The sequence below is a fragment of the Dermacentor albipictus genome, chromosome 3, assembly GCF_038994185.2.
Source record: "Dermacentor albipictus isolate Rhodes 1998 colony chromosome 3, USDA_Dalb.pri_finalv2, whole genome shotgun sequence".
Taxonomy (NCBI): domain Eukaryota; kingdom Metazoa; phylum Arthropoda; class Arachnida; order Ixodida; family Ixodidae; genus Dermacentor; species Dermacentor albipictus.
This window is the reverse complement of record NC_091823.1, coordinates 35,499,332-35,523,334: the sequence shown is the minus strand read 5'-3', so window position 1 is coordinate 35,523,334 and position 24,003 is coordinate 35,499,332. Positions and strand designations below refer to the sequence as shown.

At 49.1% G+C, this 24,003-nt stretch overlaps 1 protein-coding gene across 2 annotated transcripts in view; it reads right to left on the bottom strand.

Annotated features, from left to right (window-relative positions):
* LOC135902581 (uncharacterized) overlaps window positions 1–24,003 on the bottom strand; it is a 593,127-nt gene that overhangs the window by 544,668 nt on the left and 24,456 nt on the right. The gene's annotated exons all lie outside the window — the stretch shown is intronic.

Genomic DNA, 24,003 nt, shown 5'->3' with positions numbered 1-24,003 from the left:
GCACTCATTGGTTTGGTTGTAAGGAAAGTGCCATAGCATTGCATCAGTTCCGCTCTCGTCTTATGTGAAAGCACCGCAGCAGACTTTAGGTGTTTTTTTTTTTTTTGCGAGGTAGTTAGCCAGCATGACGGCATACAGACAGTAGCGGGCAATACATTCATAACGAAATATCTGACTTTATATATGCGTACGTGGACTGAACTAATGCACAGAACTTTGCGACTCATGTACTGTTGGACTGTGTATTTTTTATTCATCCAGTGTTCTACTGAGTGCCATATTTCGTGTCGCTATTCTCCCTTTTTACGCAAATTTGTTTCCTTTGCCAAGTGACAAGGAGTAGCCGGTGCCACCATAAAGGCGCCAACCTCTCCTAATATTCATTTCAATAAAAAAAAACATTCATAATACCTTGCATTCTCTGTCGTCATAAAGCTGTCGATGCGTCATACAGACTGCTATAGCCTCGGACAAACAAACAAACAGAACCAGACACGCGCCTGTAGAGAAAACTAAACGCAAGGAGAGGCCATAAAAAAGCTGCACCTCACAAAGCGTAACGAGTGGTCTCGACAAAGAAAAAAAACGCATCGCGAGCTTCTCCGCTACTTTACGACTAACATAAAGGGGCTGAGGGGTTTTGGGGACACCTAAATATACAAAACGAAATACTTTAAAAAATAACGCTAAGAATTTTTTCTACACGAGTAACTAGCCAACGGACAAGGGGTGCTTCGGAGCTTCGCGAACTGCAGCAGCACTGTTATAAGAGTGTCTCAACGTGGCACTTGCGTATTTTACGGTGAATGAGGAACCCCCACAATAACGATAATTTCATCTTTGAGAGGCCGCACAGGAGGAAACGAGCACGAAGACAGAACGCAATGGCACGCTTGGGCAAACCCCAGAAAGATAGCCATGCAGATAAATACGCGACGGCGCTGGGATATAACCAATGATGTCATGCGTGAAATGTACTCGGGCATGCAGTTCAGGAGTGTAATACAAATAAAAAAGTACGAATTTCGCTCAATCTGAACTTTGAAAACAGAGCTTTAAAGCAACACCAGTGCATAGGTAGCCTGCAGAGTAAGCGGACTAGTTGGTATTCCGCAACTAATAAACTTGAAACGTAAAGGTGAAAAAGCCGTGACAACAGGACAAACACAGTTTCAACCGCCATTACTTTATTAGGTACGAACGTAACCAGCTGAACAGAGAGCAGGGAAACACGAGGGGCCACATCGAGGACGTTTGCTGACCAATGCGTCCGACAAAGAACGACGGAGCAGACGAACGATGTCGCGGGGTGCAGTGACCCCAATCCGTTCATCCCTTTTCATTCCGTTCATCCCGTTCATCCGTCTGGATCCTTAGCCACTAGCCTATGGCTAAGGATCCAGACGTTGTCGTATAGCATTTTTTGATTATTTGAATAAAATTACTGTTGTAAAAAAAAATCTCCTGATCTCTTTGCAGATATGTAACTTAACGAGATACCCTCTAGAGAGTGTTACTGAACTACTTTTGTTTTTCTTACTAAAAAGTACTTCGCAGAATCCAGCGAGAATACTGTGAAGTGAAAGGGCGTCTGAACTCCGTGTCTTCGGGTCGTTGAGCCGGTGTGCGCGTGGTGTTACAGAACGCGGCCGGAATATAGCAGCTGCCCCATCAATTTGAGTCGCGCGCGCATTAACAGACAGTTTTAGTTACACGTACGTAGAGGCTTTGCGTACGTAGAGCTTCTACGTGTGAGCAGTGCGCATGCGTAGAACGTAGCAGGTGCGTGCGCGTCTCACGGACGTACGTGAGATTCAATTCTTTGCGTGCGTTTCTTGCGCACGTAGACAACTTCGCGCGGGAGTTCCGCAACGAACAAGCGATGGCAGGCCGCGTGGGCGCAGATGGCTCGCATCGAAACACGGCGACAGGATTGAATTGGCTACTGCCGTGTTCACATTTCCCGATAGATGGAGCTACGGGGTCCCTCTTGCCATGCGTCGCGTACGTGTAGCTAAAAGTGTTTCAGATGGCGTACACGTAAGGTACGTAGGCTTTTCACGTTTGCGTACGTGAAGCCTCTACGTACGTGTAACTAAAACTGTCTAATGGCAAATCCGCGCGCGGCAACGGACGTAAGGGCCGCGTCCACGGCGCTTGCGAGCGCTGACTGTGACATCAGGCGTTGAGCCGTGCTTCCTGCAGGGAAGCTTAAATAGCGCCTCTTTCCTCTTTGAAAGCTTTTTTTTTTCCCCACTAATCTACCTTCCTCTCAATGTGCGAATACCTTTTTTTTTAATGTAAGCGAGAACACCTAACGGAGATAAGTGATTAACAGTGGCAGAACAAAGAACGTCGCTGAAGCCGACGTTTCGACAACGGTACTGGCCTTCGGCACGGCAGCAATTCACGAAGGCAAGGCGACTTGAGAAATACGTGTATTATCTTCTTTAGCGACAACGTACCAGTCTATACTGCAAAGTAAGCGAAGGACAACAGACGAATAAAGAGACGACGGAGGGCGAAATCAAACCAAACCGAAAAGCTCGAGACCGCCATCAGTCAAGGTGCGATCCAGAATTTAACACATTTTAGAGCATCTTTACAGCTCCGACATCATCGTCAGCTTCTTCCCGTTAAACAGGGACAAGAACTTGCTCCTGCTAGGTCAATGCCAGACTTCCTTAACAGCGTACATGCCTAACCATCCAGCGCAGTAGCTGAACGGGCGACCCCGAACAATGCCAACTAAACTGCGTATAGACTCGGTAATAATAATAAAAAAAGAGTGAAGGGGAGGAGATTGAGATAGCGCTAAGAACACGTGGCCTCTTCAGCCGTGACTATGCAAAAGAGCTTCCCGGACAAAAGTCAAGCGGGGAAGCCACGCATAACGGCCGAAAGCTTGCGTTGGGCTCCCCGCCGCAGCTGCTCTGCGCGTTATCGTTAACCCCTAGGCGCGCAGAGCAGAGCGTCGGGACCCTAAGCGGGGCGCTCGAACAAGGGTGCGATTTTGTCAGGAGGCCACACGGGGCACTGTCAGGATTGGGGGCTCAATCCCATCGCTCGAGATCCGTTGCCAAGATTGGAGTCCGGCATGAAATCGAAGGTAGCTGGCCCATGCCGTCGTCCAACTCATCCACGCTGAGGACGTTGATGAAGGGAAGAACTGCTTCTCATCGAGAACGATGAATAAGGGTTTATTTACAGTATGTAAATCAGTCTAACATGACTGCTTGAGAAAAAGAGTGTCAGTCCAACATGACTGCACGAGAGAAGTGTTATAGTCTAACATGACTGCTCAAGAGAAGTGTGTCGAGCATTCGCACTACAGCAGTTTTTATCCACTCGGTCCGCCCGCGATACAAGGTGACGCGAACGTTCGATTACTCATTGTCAACTTGCCGCCGCCCCGCAGAACAGTTTACGCACACATAGGCACACATATTCCGATGTCTGGCGCCGGCGTCGGAGGGGTGCCGTTCCGGGAAGCATCGGAGCCATGGTGGGTAGCTCGTTGTCCTGCGTCCCGATCGGCGTGTGGGAAACAACAAAAAACGGCTTTCCCGCGGCAGCTTGCTCATGCATAGCAGATCAGGTCCGCGCTGGAGAGCTCCGGCACCATAGTTCGCCCACCGAACTCGTTTCGTCACAACGGCGATGGGGCTGGTGGATGGAGGCGGTTTTCAGCACAAAGCCCGCTTCTTCGAACGCATCCTAGCTGCAGCGACGGAGAGTGGGGGATGCGCGTCTTGTCCCCCAGTTGTAATTGGGTGGCAACGTTGCCTTGCAGCTCGCCATTCTTAACAGCACCCACCGGTGGGGGACCGCAGAGCAGCGCAACGCGACCGCGCGCTGCCCGTGGACAAAGAAGACGCCGCCGCAACTTCGATGACTGCCCTTCCTCGACTGCACCGCCGCAACCAGGCGAGCCGCCATGTACACGATCTCGACTATGTAGAGACATCGACCCCAACCAAGTTCAGGGCGAGTGCGCATCTGCGAAGGCTGTTGTGATTTAAGTAGCTCTCGCCGTTTAGTCCGCGCTGTACTATAGGGATCATTTCGAACTAGCACGAGTGAATTTTTAGTTCACTGCCTCAAACTGCACTTTCATTGTGGTCGAAACCGAAGAAACGGATAGTATTATTATTCGCGCCTTTTGTTACTGGCTGTGGGGTACTGCCCAATACGTTTCGTTTTTTAATGGGGTCGACCGCTAGGAACAAATTGTATATTTCAAGGCGAAATAGAAGTTGTTTATTATTATTATTATTATTATTATTATTATTATTATTATTATTATTATTATTATTATTATTATTATTAGTCACCTTATAACGGTTACGGCTATTCCTTTTCATATGATGTTCACAATAAAAAAGATATTCTAAAATAAGAAAAAACATGAAAGAACTTGCTGGGGGCCTAGCTAGTTACCAGGTGGCCAAAATTATTCCGGCGCCATCTAACACAACGCGTCTCTCACAGCCGTGCATTGCTTTGCCATGCCAAACCCAGTCATTCATTGATGGGGACGCGTCTATACACGAGCTCTGCTCGCGCAATTACAACATGCTTCCAGAAGCAAATGATCAAAAACAAAATTCGTTGATTTTACTTACCCATGGGAACAAACATTATCCAACGACTTGCGATGTCCGCCGGCGCCATAATGCGCTTCGCCAGAAATGTAACCCAGTTATATTTACTGTACTGGACTTTTAAGGATTACGGGATTGAGGCTTTATACGATCACAAATCTCGAACAATCTCTGCGTCTTCGTTGAAACAACACCCCCTGTACGACACATATTTCGAGAGGGGAAACAAAAGCTGTACTTAATCAATACCCGCAAGGCCACGAGCGTTCACGAATTCCTTCAAACACGCCGGCAACACTGACTACAGAGGGCCGTATTTTGCCTGCAGCTACGGTTGTACGGGCGGCTCGACGGCCGTCGATAGAGGACGATCATTCGAGGGGCTGCGCGCATCGAAACGCTCGAAGGGCTTCGATCGGCGCACCGGCGTGCAGAGCGCGCGAGAGCCAAGCTCGGGGCCGCTGTCATCAATACGCGACACGAGGGGCCAGATATATGCGCAACTGTTTCGATCGCGAGAAAACAAGTTAAGGTGGCCGCCTCCAAGGCACCGCTCTGCAGGTAAGCGTTCCCCGATGTTGCGGAGAATGCGCGAGCATTCGCACGGATTTGCGAGCTATAACCACAGCGACGGAGGCGCGGACACGCGTCGGCTACGCGATCTTCGATTGTCCTTCGACAACAATCGAAAGCAATGAAAGTGCTCGGCTCTTTTCCCCCTCTGCACGTCGGCTGCATCAAGTGCGCCCGGTTGCCAGAGCGACCCATTGAATGTATACCTATACAGTAGCCAAAAGTAAAGCGGCTTCTAAAAGAAATGCTAATTTCTTATTGTTGGCGTCAGCAACACGCCTCAAGCAAAGCGCGCGTGCGTTGATGCGTACGTCAATTATTGAGAGAGAGAGAGAGAAATTGTGTGAACGCACATGAGTGCGACTCGCGGCTCGGCTGATCGAACCGCAATGCAGTCACACGAGATACGATCCCTTTGTCTCTGGCCGCCAAGCTCGCGTGACCGTGAAGGAGCGAGCCGATGACATATCTCCACTCCCCCACTGTCCCTCCCCCTTCCTCCTACGTCACCGCCCTTACAGCCATCGAAGCTTCTTTCTATCCATTTCAACACATTCAGGAAGTTTAACCATTCAAGAAAATGGTTAGCGCATAGGTAAGCGCATAAATTCGTAGTTCGAAAATGTTGAAGCGCAAGACACGCGACCACAACGAAGAGAAAACGGACGAGGCGCGGGCGTACTTGTGCTCCGTGTTTCTCGCCCCAATCTTGCTCCAAACATGCTTCTTTGGTTGGCTAGAAGAACGCCCTCAGAGATTCGTAGTTTCGTAGGAAATACAGGGCAGCAAAAGCCGTAGCTTGCGCAACTCGGAAAATCCGTCGCAGTGAACATTTCTTTCTCATTTCCTGTGCCTTCGTGCACTTCGCGGGCCAGCAGTGTTCCGAACGGATTCCTTCCTAAAGAAACACTAAAGGGAAACATTAAATCAGTTCTTCAAGCCGATTAAGTATTCTTTCAAAACTCTATTTTCGTAATCTTTCGCGGCAGTATGACCTGACTATAAGAAGAAGAAAAACAATCAAGGTCAAAGTTGCACATTTTCTATTTCGCAACGATGCCCCAGCATGCCTACGCGTCAAGGCGGCGTGACGGATTTCAAAGCTTACATTGTGGTATTTGAGCTGCAGTGGACTCACTAAATGCTCTTCAAACTCCCCAAGTTGAACCTTCGGCTCTTTTAGGATACAATGTAGTCTATCTTTAGGGTTGAAAAGGCTAACCGGGCTAACAGAAGAAGCCGTCAATATCCATGCCGTCATGGTGAGTTTGTGCGGTGAACTTCAAGGCGGCGTGTCGTCACAGATGCCTCGTTCACACGTTTATTTTTCTGGCTCATCCAAGTTTATTCTTCATATAAAGGAGGATTTTTTTTATTCTGGTAATTTATTAATACAACTCATTATATTTATGTTTTATGTCTCTTTAAGAGACAAGTGTTACACGGAGCACAGTCAAATGAGGCCGGACTGAAGGGCGCAAAGATTAACTGCGATTATGCAATACAGTAATTCAGTAACACAGACGTGCCCAGATGTGTGTTACTGAAAAGAATCGTTGGAAGATTACACGGTGCGTTTCTGTTGGCCATACATATGCTTCGGGGAGAAAATTGTTCTTTACCAATGTCGGAAAATTTCGTTCTGACACAAGAACTATGACAATCCGAATATCATTTTTTTTTATGGTCATCTCCGAACACGGTTTAGACAAATTCATGGATGACCAAAAGAGAGAGCCCGAAGGAAATAAAGAAATGACGTACGTTGAAAGTAGAGTACGTTTGAAAAAAGAAAAGACTCAACCGGCCTAAATGAAATGTGAATGCTGTGTACGCAATTAGCAGCAATCCGCGCTTGTGCGATAACGCAAACGGTGAAATCTCAAAAAGCTGCCTTAACGATCGTTGGCTGCGGTGCAGGGCAGAAATTCGACTATATGTTTCAGACGTACCAACAGTTACAAAATACTTAACTAGGAGCGTTATAGTTCACTGAGGAGTTAATGTAGTTTGTACGTCTCACTCAGCGCTAATCACAAGATCGGTTTTCAAACACAACTGTGTTCTTTTCCTGTGCGGCTAGCTTCACCGGCGTGCTCTTAAGCTATGCCAAAAAAAAAAAAAACAGCAGGGAAGCGCGGAGCCAGGAGGGAGTAATTTGCGTGAACTCAATGTGCGCAAAAATATTCAGTGTCTTCGCTCCGCTGAAGACAAGAGCGCAAAAACAAAACAAAATGAAAACACAAGCGACGATAGGGAAAGTTTAAAAAAGTATGTTCTGATACCGCAGCAAGACCGTGACTTCGACGAGCAGCGGCGAAAAAACAGTGTGTGCATATTCGCAATTAGCGCGTTATACTGTAGCACTTAATGCACGCCCCAATTATGTAAAACGGCTGTTTTATCAAGGCGCAATGAACAGATTACACGTGAAAAGTCCGATATTCTTTTTTTCTTTCATACAAAATATATTAAGATACTCATTTTCTCATATTTACTCATTGCCATAAGCTGCTTCATGGAATGATTTCAGCTCTTCAAAATGTATTTTAATTCTATGCATTCTTTGCGAACTTCAGGTGCTTTGAGTATGTCTATCTATCAAGCCTCCTACGCCACGGTGCTGGCGGTGCCTGCCAACTTGAGCCGCCAGGTATGCACTCTTGCTCCAGATCAGAATCAAGCTTGTGAGTGGCGGCGCTTACTAACACTCCCAGGGTTAGTTATAGTCGAGAAACATAACTACCCCCAGTAAGTGGATGGGAAAACGGCGACGCGGAAGCTCAACTGGTAAAAGCATCGCACGCGTAATGCTGAGACGTGCGTTCGTTTCCAACCTGCGGGCAGTTTTTTTTTTTTTCATCAACTTTAACTTCGATTAATTTATCATTTCTTTAGTTCACTAAATAAGTGCAAGTAATTTCCCATATGCTGTCCTTGGTGTCTGTTTGTTGGTCTCTTATGATATGACATATAAATCGAGGCCCTCAGTATTCTTTCTTCTCGTTGTAGGGGTTGGAAGAACGGACCTCGGGATGGAAAACCCACAAACTTGGGAGGGATTTATTCTACATTTTATACAGGGAGGTGAGCGTCAATTAACAGTCGTACAGTCATTACGGGCCGGCAGCAACTCGGACGCTGCGGCCCGCGGCAAGAAGTTCGAGAGAGGTGAATCAGGGAATCAGGGCATGTCCCAGAATGCTCAGGTCTCTCTGGAAGGCTTCTTATAAACCCTCCGAGCACTGCAAGTCACGTCATCTTTGACCAATGGGAGAGTCCACTCCGATGACGCCACTTTCAGCCAATGGTAGGCGCCCGTGTCGTGGTGTCACACCTGGCGGCTTGCTGCGGTCTTGCATCGCAGACTGCAACCCACTTCTTCTAAGATGGAGAAGGAGGGGGGGCGCTCATGCTCCATTGTACAAGGGTCCACCTGCTTCCCGTGACTCGGATCCGCAGCGGTGGCAAATGCCTTCTTCAAAGGCGAAGGGGGACGATTTAGCTCCATTGTCCCAGGGCCCCTCCTAATCCCGGCGGGACACGACCTGGGGGTCGCAAACTTGTTTGCACGTGTCTTCTCTGGAATGCGCTTTCCTGCTTCTGCATTCCTCAATTAGCTGTGCTGCAATCCGATGTGGTTTGGGGAACTCGAAGTAATCGCAGGAAACAGCTCCATATCTAACAGCTCGTCCTCGCCCCGGTAGTTCTGAATGGCCGGTGAAATCAATTCGCTGGCCATGAGGAACGCTGATAGAAGCTGCAGGGTACTGGGGTCGAGCCACGTTTGACGAACTTCGGGATCCTGGGCCCTGGAGAACAAACGTCAAACAAACAAAACAGCACAGCGCTGCACCACGCGTAAGCGCAGGCTCTTCACCCCTGACTCGCCAGACTATTACTGAGTCAAAATCAACCCTGATCTTTTATTTCCCCAATTTCGACAAAACAGTTCCAACCACCCTTCCAAACCGCTATCCATTTCTCCCCGAATGCCGACAAGACCAGAGCACTATTGTTGTTGCAAAACAAAAGGGTCGTTGATGATGCACACAACAAATGAAAACAGCCGAACATAACATAAGTGGCCTAACTACACGAACAGCATGTTTCCAATCTATCGCAGTGGCGTACTTATCACACGTATTGGTGCCACTGAACAATCTGGTCAACCTCACAAGTACGTAATCACAAGCGCACTAGCCTTGTGGTCACTAAACAAAACGCGTACTTGCATTGTAGGCAAACTTTTCACTTACGCTTACTCACGTTTTTTTCCCTGAAGGTCCTACAGGACACGTGACGTAAACGAACAATTAAACTTGCGGGACTTACACACTCCGCGGAACTCTTAAAATGATGCGTCTTCTACTAACTCTTTCCACGCACGCTCACTAAAGAAGTCAGAATACGGCTGCCCTCACACACACACTAGCAACGCAGTCATAAAGTCTGCTTCCTTCCGTCCACACAGGACACGCGCTAATGGAACTAAGAACGCTTCTCAGTGCAAATCATGCACTCACTCAAATCTACGCGCTTAACCTCACAAAATTCCAAAAACACTTAAAAAGAAAGGTTAAATAACACACGCGCTTTACGATAGGCCTCTCAACAATAAACTTGACCCTCAGGTTACTCAAACACACAAAAAAAAGCCTATCTACTTATTAATGAGCATCTCGCGAGACTACATGTTTACATAAACCTCATCTTTCAAATCACGGAGCTTCTCGAACGAAAACACAAACAAAGCTCATACCTTTACATATTGAAAGAAATCATAGTCTCAAATCGCGAAAACATTCCGATGCTCAAAATAACAAAACAACACGTTTCACTTCTACGGAAGCTCTCCTGGCCTCCCTTTCCAAACGCTTACGTCTGACTCATACTTTGAGTCGAACGCGGGGTGGACGTGGTCTGAAAGCTACTCTGGCTGCCGAGAGACAACAAAAGGGCTGACTAACTATCAGCTCCCCGAAGACGTTACGGTCTCCTGCCAATTTGCGTCCCCGCGCCCCGCTTTCAACACAAACCCGATTGACCGCGTCGCCACTCCCCACCTGGTCTCGTCCTGCCACCTTGCGTTTCTTCGAACTGCACGCTGAGCTATGAGAAGAACTACGGAACGACGAGGAGCTTAACTGCCCCGTGCCCTTTGTCCGCGTCCGCGCAGAACATTCTTCGCGGTCCCCCTTTGACCGGTGGCTCGACCATTTTGGATGCGTCAACATCGTCCTAGACGACCGCACCTTCTTCCTCGCGCCCTGCCCTTTTGGGTTTCTCGCCATCTTTGGCGGCGCTACATTAATTACCGACTTTCGGTTTTTACCGCGCTTCTTTTTAAGGCGCTTTCTCTTCGCACTCACTTTCATGTCGCCTCGTGCTTCGTGCTGGCCGGTACACATTTCGTCGGCCCGGATCGGTCTCTTACCCGCACAGTCTGAGTGATTTACATTTAAATCAACCCTCTCTCTGCCTCGACTGGCGGACAGCTCAACCGACTCTGGCACAATGCAGCAGGCTTTACTCGAGTAAGACAACTCGCACTCTTGCGAACTGCCCTCTGCTACATTGCCCAGCTCACGCTGTGCATCGGCACACAGCCCGTCGGTATCGATCGCTGTCTCACGCGCACAGTCCGAATGATTATTAACTGAACCATCCCTCTCTAGGCTATCTAGACTGGCGGAGAGCCGCACCGATCCCTGAACAATGCAGTTGTTTTCTCGTGAGCTACGGAGCTCGCCACCCTGAGAACTATTCTCAACTGCATCGTCCAGCTCGCACTTCATTTCTGCACGCACATCTGGCTCTACATGGGTGCTCCCTTCTGTGTGGTCAGCAGTACCCCTTTCTTCGCTAGCAACCTCGCTAACATTACCAGCGACGCACACGCTCGGTAACTGTGCCAATTTGTTCGCAGCTGGCCTAGCTGTCTCTGCAGTCATCTGTTGGCACAGCACCTCGTCGCTCTCCTTGCGGCCTTTAACGGCCTCTGTTGCCACTAAGGCATCGTTAGCAGCTAGCCTTTTCCCTTCACTTATGATTCTGCAGCTAATCTCACAGGCACTACTCTTCTGGTCGGCTTCTGGCGAAAATCTGCTCGATGCTGCCGCATTCTTTCGCTCTGTACTACGTACAGAATTCTCAGACAGCCGTTCTCTCTGTGCCAATAACTGATCACAATACTGTATCTCTTTGATCAGTGCTGCCTTCTCTCTCTCATACTTTTGCTCACGCTCAAGCTTACGTTGCTGATACTCCCGTTCGCGTTCATTCTCACGTACGTGACGCTGACACCTCAGAGTAAGTTCTTGAAGCTCCTGCTTCCGTTCATTCTCGCGTTCTTCACGCTGACGCTCACTCCTAAGCTCACGACGCTCTCGCAAACGTACACGACGCTCTCGCTCCCGTGGCTCCTGTATCACCTCCCAAGCAAGCTCAATGCTTTTGTCATCATTGCCACTATCGTTAATCGCCTTTATGATAGCTGGCGTTTCCATCCGTTCGTCCGCCTCAACTCCCAAATCGTCGCACACCAACAACAAGTCTAACCTCGTCAACCTTCTAAGATCCATGGCAGCTGCCCCGACAGGTGGTTAAAACTGTTTTCCTTAATTAATTTGTGCAAACACACAATGCATCAAACTCCCGATTCCCAGAACTATCAAAATTGAACACACAACCTTTGAGTCTGGCGAATCATAAGGAAAAAAACCACGCGCTCACTTACGGCTGCAGCACCCTGCCATCCGGTTCGCTCGTCCGCTGTTGCCGGTTCCTCCGGACTCCCTGGGTCGAAGGCTCGCTCCTTCTTCGCTACTCCCAGTTTCTTCGGACCTCTTTCGACGAAGGCTCTCTCTTCTTCGTTCTTCCCGGTTCCTTATGATCTTTCTCGACGAAGGTTGATCCGTAGCGCTGCCACCAGCTGATGCATTCGGAGGCGATCCCACCGCTGCCACCAGATGTAGGGGTTGGAAGAACGGACTTCGGGATGGAAAACCCACAAACTTGGGAGGGATTTATTCTACATTTTATACAGGGAGGTGAGCGTCAATTAACAGTCGTACAGTCATTACGGGCCGGCAGCAACTCGGACGCTGCGGCCCGCGGCAAGAAGTTCGAGAGAGGTGAATCAGGGAATCAGGGCATGTCCCAGAATGCTCAGGTCTCTCTGGAAGGCTTCTTATAAACCCTCCGAGCACTGCAAGTCACGTCATCTTTGACCAATGGGAGAGTCCACTCCGATGACGCCACTTTCAGCCAATGGTAGGCGCCCGTGTCGTGGTGTCACACCTGGCGGCTTGCTGCGGTCTTGCATCGCAGACTGCAACCCACTTCTTCTAAGATGGAGAAGGAGGGGGGGCGCTCATGCTCCATTGTACAAGGGTCCACCTGCTTCCCGTGACTCGGATCCGCAGCGGTGGCAAATGCCTTCTTCAAAGGCGAAGGGGGACGATTTAGCTCCATTGTCCCAGGGCCCCTCCTAATCCCGGCGGGACACGACCTGGGGGTCGCAAACTTGTTTGCACGTGTCTTCTCTGGAATGCGCTTTCCTGCTTCTGCATTCCTCAATTAGCTGTGCTGCAATCCGATGTGGTTTGGGGAACTCGAAGTAATCGCAGGAAACAGCTCCATATCTAACATCGTTCATATATAGTGTTCCATAATCCGTGTGTCTGCCTCCCACTTAATGCTACTCCTTACCAACTACGGACCAAAAAGCAAGCTATAAGAGGGCGAAATGAAGGGCAGAGGCAAATTTATTATAATAATGAACGATTCCTAAGAAATATATAAATCAAACTACAACGCGTAATGGCACAGGCAAGAGGCATGTGCCTAGTTCCTAATCAGGCTTTCAAAAGACAAGGCTTTCTGAAATTAAGTGTAACTCGAGAAAAAATAAAACTCTGGAGTAACGATTTGAAAGAAAAGGATATATGATGCTCCGGCATTATTCCACGATTTCTTTCTCTCTTTCCTTCTGTCCATTTAAACGGGTCCGGCTGTCCTTCCTGGGAAACTCAAACCTCGTGGCAATCTGCCTTTGTTTCATACCAGATTTCTTCTGGTTCTTCCAAGCTTTTCTATACACATATTTTTTGTTTACATACTAATCTTAAATTGAGTTTTTCTCACAGCAATTTATCCACATTACGACCGGCCTGAAGCCTGCTTAGGGTTTTACGGTAATTACGTCACCCCCGCTTTTCCACATAATCAATTTTACGCTTCAGAGGATCAATTTCAAAGGTTTAACGGTGCCAGAAGTAGCAAAGCCACGTGCGACGAAAGAAGAAGAAAAAAACGCAGTATCAACTTCTAAAATGTCGTACTTGTAGAGCCAATAACACGTAGCGAAAAGACACACTCCTTTCGTGCGTGCGTGCGTGCATGCGTACGTAGTGAAGTGTGCGTGTGTTTCTTTAAATTCTTTCGTTCATATTTTCTCCTTTCTTTATTTCTTTCCCTCTCTATTTGAAATAGCCCTGAGATTCCTTAGGCGTCGAAGGAAAGAAGCCCAACAGGAAGTAAGAATTGCACCGTCTGCACGGGGTTCTCACGATTGGCGAGTGAGAAAGAGGCAGATCAATTTTTTTTTTTTTTCATTTCAAACGAAGATGCGATCCACGTGTTTTAGAACGTTTCTCCATTCGAGGCTCTAGTCAGACTCGAGAAAGTACGACGGTTATTATTATTATTATTATTATTATTATTATTATTATTATTATTATTATTTTCTCTCATCAATTTTTGTACATCTTTTGCCTTGTCTATCATATTCATTGGCACGGTCCTACAAGCCAACTAAGGCTTAGACCGGCCTGCTTGTGTTGTTTTGTATATTGTGTGGCAATAAACATTATTATTATTATTAATATTATTATTATTATTATTATTATTATTATTATTATTATTATTATTATTATTATTATTATCCCCTTTCCCCCTTTGAGACGGGGCGTGGCCATGTGCCGCCATGCTCAAGCATACATTTTTTCTTAAGTTCATACGCAACTTTAACGTAATTAAATATGTTTTTATTCGAACCCTCTGCTGCCTGCAAACCACACGCTTACTGTAATGGCGAACTTCTCGAGGCGACGTAGCGATTTCTATTTGACCTGACTCCGGTTCCTGCCCGCTTATGCGCCAGAAACAGTCCAAACATGTCTTGCTAATGTTAACTGCACCAACGTTTGCCCTCTCACCACTGTTTTTAAACCTTGGGACTTAGGGAGACCGACTTCGTGTTTATCCAATCTCGGATGTGCAGTTGTGTTTTTCATTCCGAGAAAGTGAAAGGCCTCGAGTGAAATGGTCGCTGTGCGTCAGTGAACTTCCAGGGTGATTCCTCGAGCGAATTTTGTGACCGGGGCGGGCTCTTGGTGCGTGCACTAGTGCACTACAGTGAAGGTGCGTTTCCCGAGCTACTTCTTTTCACGTCACGGGCATCACCGGAAAGGAGCGTTATTGAAGCTGCGTGCGTCCTTCACTCGAGGGGCGCCGCGCTATGGCCCACTCCGCTGCTAGATTTACATATACGGAATCTCAACTCGGCGGTGCTAGTGTGCCTCGACGTCTCCCTTTCCCCTGGAGAGAGGACGTCGGGTCACCCCACTCGTTCCTACTTTCGGGGCTCCATTCAGCAGATTTGTAATGGACTGCCAAGATATTCACCCAGCGAGAACCGTACTTAGGGAACGTTCACCCTGCGGAAGCGATGGAATCCAAAGCTTACGGAAGCGTCAACCGAAAAGCGGTGGGGGTCAGCAAGACACGTTAGAGTACTGATGGTGGAAAAGCAGGGAAGAGATGAAGGCGGGATCGTCACAGGCATAGGCAGCTTTAAAGCAGATAGGCATAGTGGTTGATTGCGATGGGGCAAGCACGTAGGTATAGCTCGCACAGGCTGGATCACGATTTCTCGCAACCAGAATTCAAAGGGGATGCCAGGAAAAATAAGTCCCCATCATCATCGTCGTCATGGAGCCGAGAAAAAGCTTCCAGTCGAGGCCAGTCTAAGAATATGGGGGGCGAAGCTCTTATGCAAACCGGCTCGCGGTTTTGCGTTGCCTTCTATATGTGCTGACGCATGGGCACTTGCTTGTTCATTATTCAGCGAAATTTATCATTTTTCTTTCTTTAATGCGATGACCTGCGGACACTAAACAGAAGCACTAAATCAATTTATACTGGTGGTGTTTTCTCTCTCTCTCTCTTTCAAGCTCTTCCTTTATTCTCCTGTCGATATGTGGTAGATTTCGTAAGAGAAAAAGGCGGCCGCTCTTCAGTTTCTCAAGTTTCGCGACAGAAACACAGCTTCAGTAAAGTTAGTGTGACGTCACAGATTTCGAGGTACCTTTCAGTATTTGGGCGGCGTAACCATGGAAATGTTCTCGAAACTTCATCTATCGAGTCGTTCGTTCAATTAGGACATAATGTAATTCTTCTTTATCGGTAAACAATTAACCAGACTTAATGGTGGCACGGGGGTTCATGTTCGGGAACATCAAGATTTGAACTTATTTTCAACTTATTATTATTATTATTATTATTATTATTATTATTATTATTATTATTATTATTATTATTAAAGCTTACCATTATGCTTCAGTGATACGTAGTACCCTGGTACAAGCGAAATCTACTAATATAGCCTATCTTAACGTACTTCCTTAGTCTCGCTTTTGGCGTGAATAAAAGGTGGCAGGAGCTAGAAGGATCGGATGAATATTGCAGCCTGCCCGTTCACTAATATTTTCCGTTAATTTTTGCGCGTTGTCTCAGGCGGCCACACATTGCACGCAACACAAAGTATGCACCGAAACCTTGGCATTGAGATTGCGGCGCTGCTGTTGCTTATCAATTCACTGCCCCATATAATACGCCGTTCCGCCGTCTAAAGCCTCGACCCCCCCCGCCCCCATTTTCTCCATGGAAGGCCAAAAGCATGCACGTGAGCAGAACCGCAACGAGAGTCGCCCCTAGGCCAAATCCGAGCACGCACAACGTCTGCCGCGCGCTCGGGTGCAACGTCCAGTGTATATCGGACAGGCAGGCTGTGCCTCTCTCGTCTCGGCCCAACAGTACGTGTACAATCGCGACCAACTGATAAGGCGTACCGTACACACGCCTCCTCCTTCTCATCTTCTCCCGCGGCCGATCTGCCAGCGGCCGGATTACGGCTCCTAAAGGAGGGATAAAAGCGAGAACCCATCTCTTCAGCCGCCCTAATGAGTTCCCGAGGTCGCGCGTTTCCAACGGCATGCACTATAGCAGAAACACCAAGGGAGGTAGAGCGGGGGGGTGAAACGGCCGCGACCCGGGCACCGTGCGAGCCGAAGCTGCCGGAATGTAAGCGGGTAGACCATCGGGCGGCTGGGGCTTTTGGCAGCCCGAAACGAGCGCGACTTGTAAGAGTGGTCGTTATTACACGGGCGAGAGAAGGCACAGAGATGCCCGAAAGAACACTGATAACCCCGGTGCAAGTCTGGAGTTGGCGTCTATGATAAACGAAGAGCTTGTTTCTCTGGTTTGTTTGTTCCTAATCAGACGACACAGAGAGTGGTGCATTCTTGAATGGACAGAGATAAAGAAAGTGCACGGACTGGAAAGAGCATTTTTTCCAGCTCATTTTTCGATACCGGTGCCATCCTGAGAATTCCTCCCAACTGGACGTGCCTGGCAAATTCACCGGCTACAATATGTACGTTGCAGCGTGTGCCGTGAAGTAATTAGTTAAAAAGTAACAGGCCTGCGCGGCACATTCAGCACCGTAAGGTGGACGAGCGGCTCCTTGGGAGTTACAATTTCGGCAGCACGCACTAGAGGGTCTCCGCGGCTGTCTATATATACGCGTCCTTTTCACTTAAGCGATTTGAACTGTCCACCCGGAATCGACGGCGAGCAACGGCTTGTGTTGCTCTCTGCACAGCGGTCTGCTGAGCCCGACGTAGCCTGGTTGCAGCCGTGCGCGTAGCTATGCGATTCGCTTCTCCAGCAACGTTTCGCACCTTGCGGAGAGGCGCCATAAAGTGTATATACCGAGGTGTCGACACAGGTGCCGAGACTGCGCGGCGCACATGTAACTAACACCCATTGACCCGTGATACGATACGATGCTGTCGATGATGATGATGGCGAGTTACTGGCATCCCCTTTGAAACGGAGCGGTGAGACAGTCACTTAGCCTGCTTTATTTAATCAAGTATGTTATACACGTCTATCATGCTGGCGTTTTTGTATAGATCAACCTACTTCTTGGCCAATCGCCGTAAAGGGTATGAGCGACATACTTAATAAGAAACACAGACTACCCCGCTTCCTATGCAACTGCTACGTGGCGTGCGACCTGGTGCAATAATATGCAACTGCAATTCAAAATGCGCGAATATCGACACTACGCGGCGCGCATCTCACATGGCATGACAAGTTGCGCGATACCATGCTAATGCTGCCGTTGATGATAGTGGTGATTTATTGGCATACCCTTCGAAACGGAACGGTGACAATCACTTAGCCTGCTCGATTTATTCAGGCATGTCATAGATGTTTTTCATTCCAGCAATATTTATACATCTCCTTAATCTTCTATTTCTTCCTCCAGACAATGCAACCATTTCTTGGCAAATCCGGCATAGCGGCTGGCGCCTGGCAATAGCTGCGACGGACGCCGGCGGCGGCATGGGCATTAGAACGGCTACTGGAACGAGTCCATAACAACTTAGGCTGTAAAAAACTAATACGTTAAATTCTGTTAGTCAGCTCCTAATTTCGATTTACTGTGCAATTACTGTCTGCCACTTCGAGCACTCCAGTTCAAGGACTACAATTGCGCTTTAATCTACAACAGGCAATTTTTTAAAAAATCTTTCGAAGGTAAAAAAAAATTACGATAAGCACCTGGTTGACAAGCGGGGAGCGCGTATGTGCACTCCCGGCTCACGTCACAAAAGTTCACAGTCGGGCGTGACTTGCGAGTCCGTGCCTTCCCTTCGAACAAAGCAAAGAGTGCTGGGTCGGGCAGGCAGACAAAAACAAAAACAGTGCCACGCAGTTACGAACGCCGCGGTCCGCTGCAGCGATGTCCTTACGGCGACATCCGCTGCGTCGTTGCGCCACTTCCGGGATCCACAATGAGAAGGCGCGACATGCCTTGCGACAACCCGGACGACGCTGCGTCGTGCGAGAGCTTCCTCGTCGGACACGCCAGTTAACGCTGCGCCACCACACACACACACACACACACACACACACACACACACACACACACACACACACACACACGCACGCACGCACACACACACACCCACCCACCCACACACGCACACGCACACACACACGCACACACACACACACACACGCACACGCACACCCACACACACACACACACGCACACACACACGCACACACACACACACGCACACACACACACACGCACACACACACCCACCCACACACACACACACACACACACACGCACACACCTTTGGAATACTTACTTCACTTAAACCGCCTTACAGTCTGCGAAATATCTCGTACAGGATATATATTCTGCCTTCTAAAAGACTGATCCTGTTGTCTATTAAAAAAACTGGGGTGTTCCCATGGAGAGCTTAAGTAACTCACTATAGCGTGGCTGTTTGGGCATGTTGGCATGACACGATTGAAGCTTTTAGCGTACTACAAGACGAGGACGCGAAGTAGACGTGGAACACACGAGCGCTGACCTCACAAGAGTTTATTTCGAGGCACGTCGTTGCAAGTCAGCGCTCTTGTGTTTCACGTCCACTTTTCATCCTCGTCTTGTTGTGCGCTAAAGGCTTCAATCATTTAGAGGGCCCCTCAACAGATCTGGCCATTCTGATATGATAAGCACCGTGCATACAATGCGCGCCAACGATCGCATATGCTAAGCATTACGTCGCTACGCGTCGCGGAGAGACCCGAAATTTCCAACGAAACGCCGCTTGTCCTTCTCCTCGCGGGCGCCGCGCTCCATGCCGGAGGGTTGACGTAAACATGCAAGTGCGCCTACGTGCGTGTGTCTTTGCTGTGATGTCGCTCATAGTGACACGCGACTTCGAGGATTATTCGAGGCAACGTCTGTCATTCGTGTAATCTGTTGCTTCAATAGGCAAATTAAAGTTTAGAGAAATAATAAAAAACACAAACCGAATGTCTGCTGTTAGATATTGTAGGGGTTGAAGGACGGACTTCGCGGATGAAAACCCCAAACTTGGGAGGGATTTATTCTACATTATGTACAAGGAGGTGAGCGTCAATTAACAGTCGTACACACATTACGGGCCAGCAGCAACTCGGACGCTGCGGCCCGCGGCAAGAAGTTCGAGAGAGGTGAAACAGGGAATCAGGGCCTATCCCAGAATGCTCAGGTCTCTCTGGAAGGCTTCTTATAAGCCCTTCGAGCACTGCAAGTCACGTCATGTTTGACCAATGGGAGAGTCCACTCCGATGACGCCACCCGCAGCCAATGGTAGGCGCCCGTGTCGCGTGGCACACCTGTCGGGGCTCTCTGCGGTCTTGCCACGCAGACTGGCAATCCACTTGTAGGCTGGAGAAGGAGCGGGGGGGGCGCTCGTGCACCTGCTTCATTGTCGGATGCCCACCTGCAACCGGTGACTCGGCTCCGCAGCGGTGGCAAATGCCTTCTTCAAAGACGAAGGGGGTCGATTGAGCTCCATTGTCCCAGGCCCCCTTCCAATCCCGGCGACGCACGAACTTGTTGTCTTGGTCGCTTCTCTGGAATGCGCCTTCCGGCCTCCGCACTCCCCAATTAGCTGTGCTGCAATCCGACGTGGTCTGGGGAACTCGAAGTGATCGCAGGAACCAGCTCCATATCTAACAGCTCGTCCTCGCCCCGGTTGTTCTGAATGGCCGGTGAAATCAATTCGCTGGCCATGAGGAACGCTGATAGAAGCTGCAGGGTACTGGGGTCGAGCCACGTTTGACGAACTTCGGGATCCTTGGCCCTGGAGAACAAACGTCAAACAAACAAAACAGCACAGCGCTGCACCACGCGTAAGCGCAGGCTCTTCACCCCTGACTCGCCAGACTATTACTAAGTCAAAATCAACCCTGATCTTTTATTTCCCCAATTTCGACAAAACAGTTCCAACCACCCTTCCAAACAGCTATCCATTTCTCCTCGATTGCCGACAAGACCAGAGTACTATTGTTGTTGCAAAACAAAAGGGTCGTTGACGATGCAAACAACAAATGAAAACAGCCGAACATAACTTAAGTGGCCTAACTACATGAACAGCCTGTTTCCACTCTATCGCAGTGGCGTACTTATCGCACGTAATGGTGCCACTGAACAATCTGGTCAACCTCGCAAGTACGTAATCACAAGCGCACTAGCCTTGTGGTCACTAAACAAAACGCGTACTTGCGTTGTAGGCAAACTTTTCATTTACGCTTACTCACGTTTCTTCCCTGAAAGTCCTACAGGACACGTGACATAAACGAACAATTAAACTTGCGGGACTTACACACTCCGCAGAACCCTTAAAATAATGCGTCTTTTAATAACTCGTTCCACGCATACTTATCAGAGAAGTCAGAATACACGGCTGCCCTCACACACACACTAGCAACCCAGTCATAAAGTCTGCTTCCTTCCGTCCACACAGGACACGCGCTAATGGAACTAAGAACGCTTCTCCGTGCAAATCATGCACTCACTGAAAATCTACGCGCTTAACCTTCGAAAATTCAAAAACACTTAAAAAGAAAGAAGGATAAATAAGACACACGCGCGTTACGATAGGCCTCTCAACAATAACCTTGACCCTCAGGTTACTCACACACACACAAAAAAAAAAGCCTATCTACTTATTAATGAGCATCTCGCGAGACTACACGTTTACTTAAAACGCATCTTTCAAATCTCGGAGCTTCTCAAACAAATCATAAGCAGAGCTCATACCTTACACCTTGAAAGAAAGCCTAGTCTCAAATCGCGAAAACTTTCCGATGCTCAAAATAAAATACAAAACAACACGTTTTCCTACTACGGAAGCTCTCTTGGCCTCTCATTCCAAACGCTTACGTCTGACTCATACTTTGAGTCGTACCCGGGGAGGCCGCAGTTTCAAAGCTACTCTGGCTACGGAGGAACAACAAAAGGGCTGATTCACTATCAGCTCCCCCAAGACGTTACGGTCTCCTGCCAATTTGCGTCCCCGCGCCCCGCTTTCAACACAAGCTCGATTGACCGCGTCGCTACTCCCCACCTGGTCTCGTCCTGCCACCTTGCGTTTCTTCGAACTGCACGCTGAGCTGTGAAAAGAACTACGGAACGACGAGGAGCTTAACTGCCTCGTGCCCTTTGTACGCGTCCGTGCAGAACATTCTTCGCGGTCCCCCTTTGACCGGTGGCTCGACCATTCTCGATGCGTCAACATCGTCCGAGACGACCGCACCTTTCTTCTCCTCGCGCCCTGCCCATTTGGGTTTCTCGCCATTTTTGGCGGCGCTACATTATTTACCGACTTTAGGTCTTTACCGCGCTTCTTTTTACGGCGCTTTCTCTTTGCACTCGCTTTCATGTCGCCTCGTGCCTCGTGCTGGCCGGTACACATTTCGTCGGCCCGGATCGGTCTCTTACCCGCACAGTCTGAGTGATTCTCATTTAAATCTACTCTCTCTCTGCCTCGACTGGCGGACAGCCCAACCGACTCTGGCACAATGCAGCAGGCTTTACTCGAGTTAGACAACTCGCACTCTAGCGAACTGCCCTCTACTGCATTGCCCAGCTCATGCTGTGCATCGGCACACAGCCCGTCGGCATCGATCGCTGTCTCACGCGCACAGTCCGAATGATTAACAAAGGAATCATCCCTATCTAGGCTATCTAGACTGGCGGAGAGCCGCACCGATCCCTGAACAATGCAGTTGTTCTCTCGTGGACTACGGAGCTCGCCATCCCGAGAACTATTCTCAACTGCATCGTCCAGCTCGCACTTCACTTCTGCACGCACCTCTGGCTCTACATGGGTGCTCGCGTCTGTCGGGTCAGCAGTACCCTTTCCTTCGCTAGCTACCTCGCTAACATTACCAGCGACGCACACACGCGGTAACTGTGCCAATTTGTTCCCAGCTGGCCTAGCTGTCTCTACAGTCATCTGTTGGCACAGCACCTCGTCGCTCTCTCTGCGGCCTTTAACGGCCTCTGTTGCCACTAAGGCATTGTTAGCAGCTAGCCTTTTCCCTTCACTTATCAATTGGCAGCCAATCTCACAGGCACTAATCTTTTCCTCGGCTTTTGGCGAAAATCTGCTAAACACTTCCACATTCTTTCGCTCTCTACTTCCTACAGACTTCTCAGACAGCCGTCGTCTCTGTGCCAATAACTGATCACAATACTGTATCTCTTTGATCAGTGCTGCCTTCTCTCTCTCAAACTTTTCCTCTCGCTCCCGTTCGCGTTCATTCTCACGTCCGTGACGCTCACACCTAAGAGTAAGTTCTTGAAGCTCCTGCTTCCGTTCATTCTCGCGTTCTTCACGCTTATGCTTACTCCTAAGCTCACGACGCTCCCGCAAACGTACACGACGCACACGCTCCCGTGGCTCCTGTATCACCTCCCAAGCAAGCGCAATGCTTTTGTCATCATTGCCACTATCATTAATCGCCTTTATGATAGCTGGCGTTTTCATCCGTTCGTCCGCCTCAACTCCCAAATCGTCGCACACCAACAACAAGTCTAACCTCGTCAACCTTCTAAGATCCATGGCAGCTGCCCCGACAGGTGGTTAAAACTGTTTTCCTTAATTAATTTGTGCAAACACACAATGCAACAAATTCCCGATTCCCAGAACTATCAAAATTGAACACACAACCTTTGAGTCTGGCGAATCATAAGGAAAAAAACCACGCGCTCACTTACGGTTGCAGCACCCTGCCATCCGGTTCATTTGTCCGCTGTTCCCGGTTCCTTCCGGACTCCCTGGGTCGAAGGCTCGCTCCTTCTTCGATACTCCCAGTCTCTTCGGACCTCTTTCGACGAAGGCTCTCTCTTCTTCGCTCTTCCCGGTTCCTTAGGATCTCTCTTGACGAAGGTTTATCCGTAGCGCTGCCACCAGCTGATGCGTTCGGAGGCGATCCCACCGCTGCCACCAGATGTAGGGGTTGAAGGACGGACTTCGCGGATGAAAACCCCAAACTTGGGAGGGATTTATTCTACATTATGTACAAGGAGGTGAGCGTCAATTAACAGTCGTACACACATTACGGGCCAGCAGCAACTCGGACGCTGCGGCCCGCGGCAAGAAGTTCGAGAGAGGTGAAACAGGGAATCAGGGTCTATCCCAGAATGCTCAGGTCTCTCTGGAAGGCTTCTTATAAGCCCTTCGAGCACTGCAAGTCACGTCATGTTTGACCAATGGGAGAGTCCACTCCGATGACGCCACCCGCAGCCAATGGTAGGCGCCCGTGTCGCGTGGCACACCTGTCGGGGCTCTCTGCGGTCTTGCCACGCAGACTGGCAATCCACTTGTAGGCTGGAGAAGGAGCGGGGGGGGCGCTCGTGCACCTGCTTCATTGTCGGATGCCCACCTGCAACCGGTGACTCGGCTCCGCAGCGGTGGCAAATGCCTTCTTCAAAGACGAAGGGGGTCGATTGAGCTCCATTGTCCCAGGCCCCCTTCCAATCCCGGCGACGCACGAACTTGTTGTCTTGGTCGCTTCTCTGGAATGCGCCTTCCGGCCTCCGCACTCCCCAATTAGCTGTGCTGCAATCCGACGTGGTCTGGGGAACTCGAAGTGATCGCAGGAACCAGCTCCATAT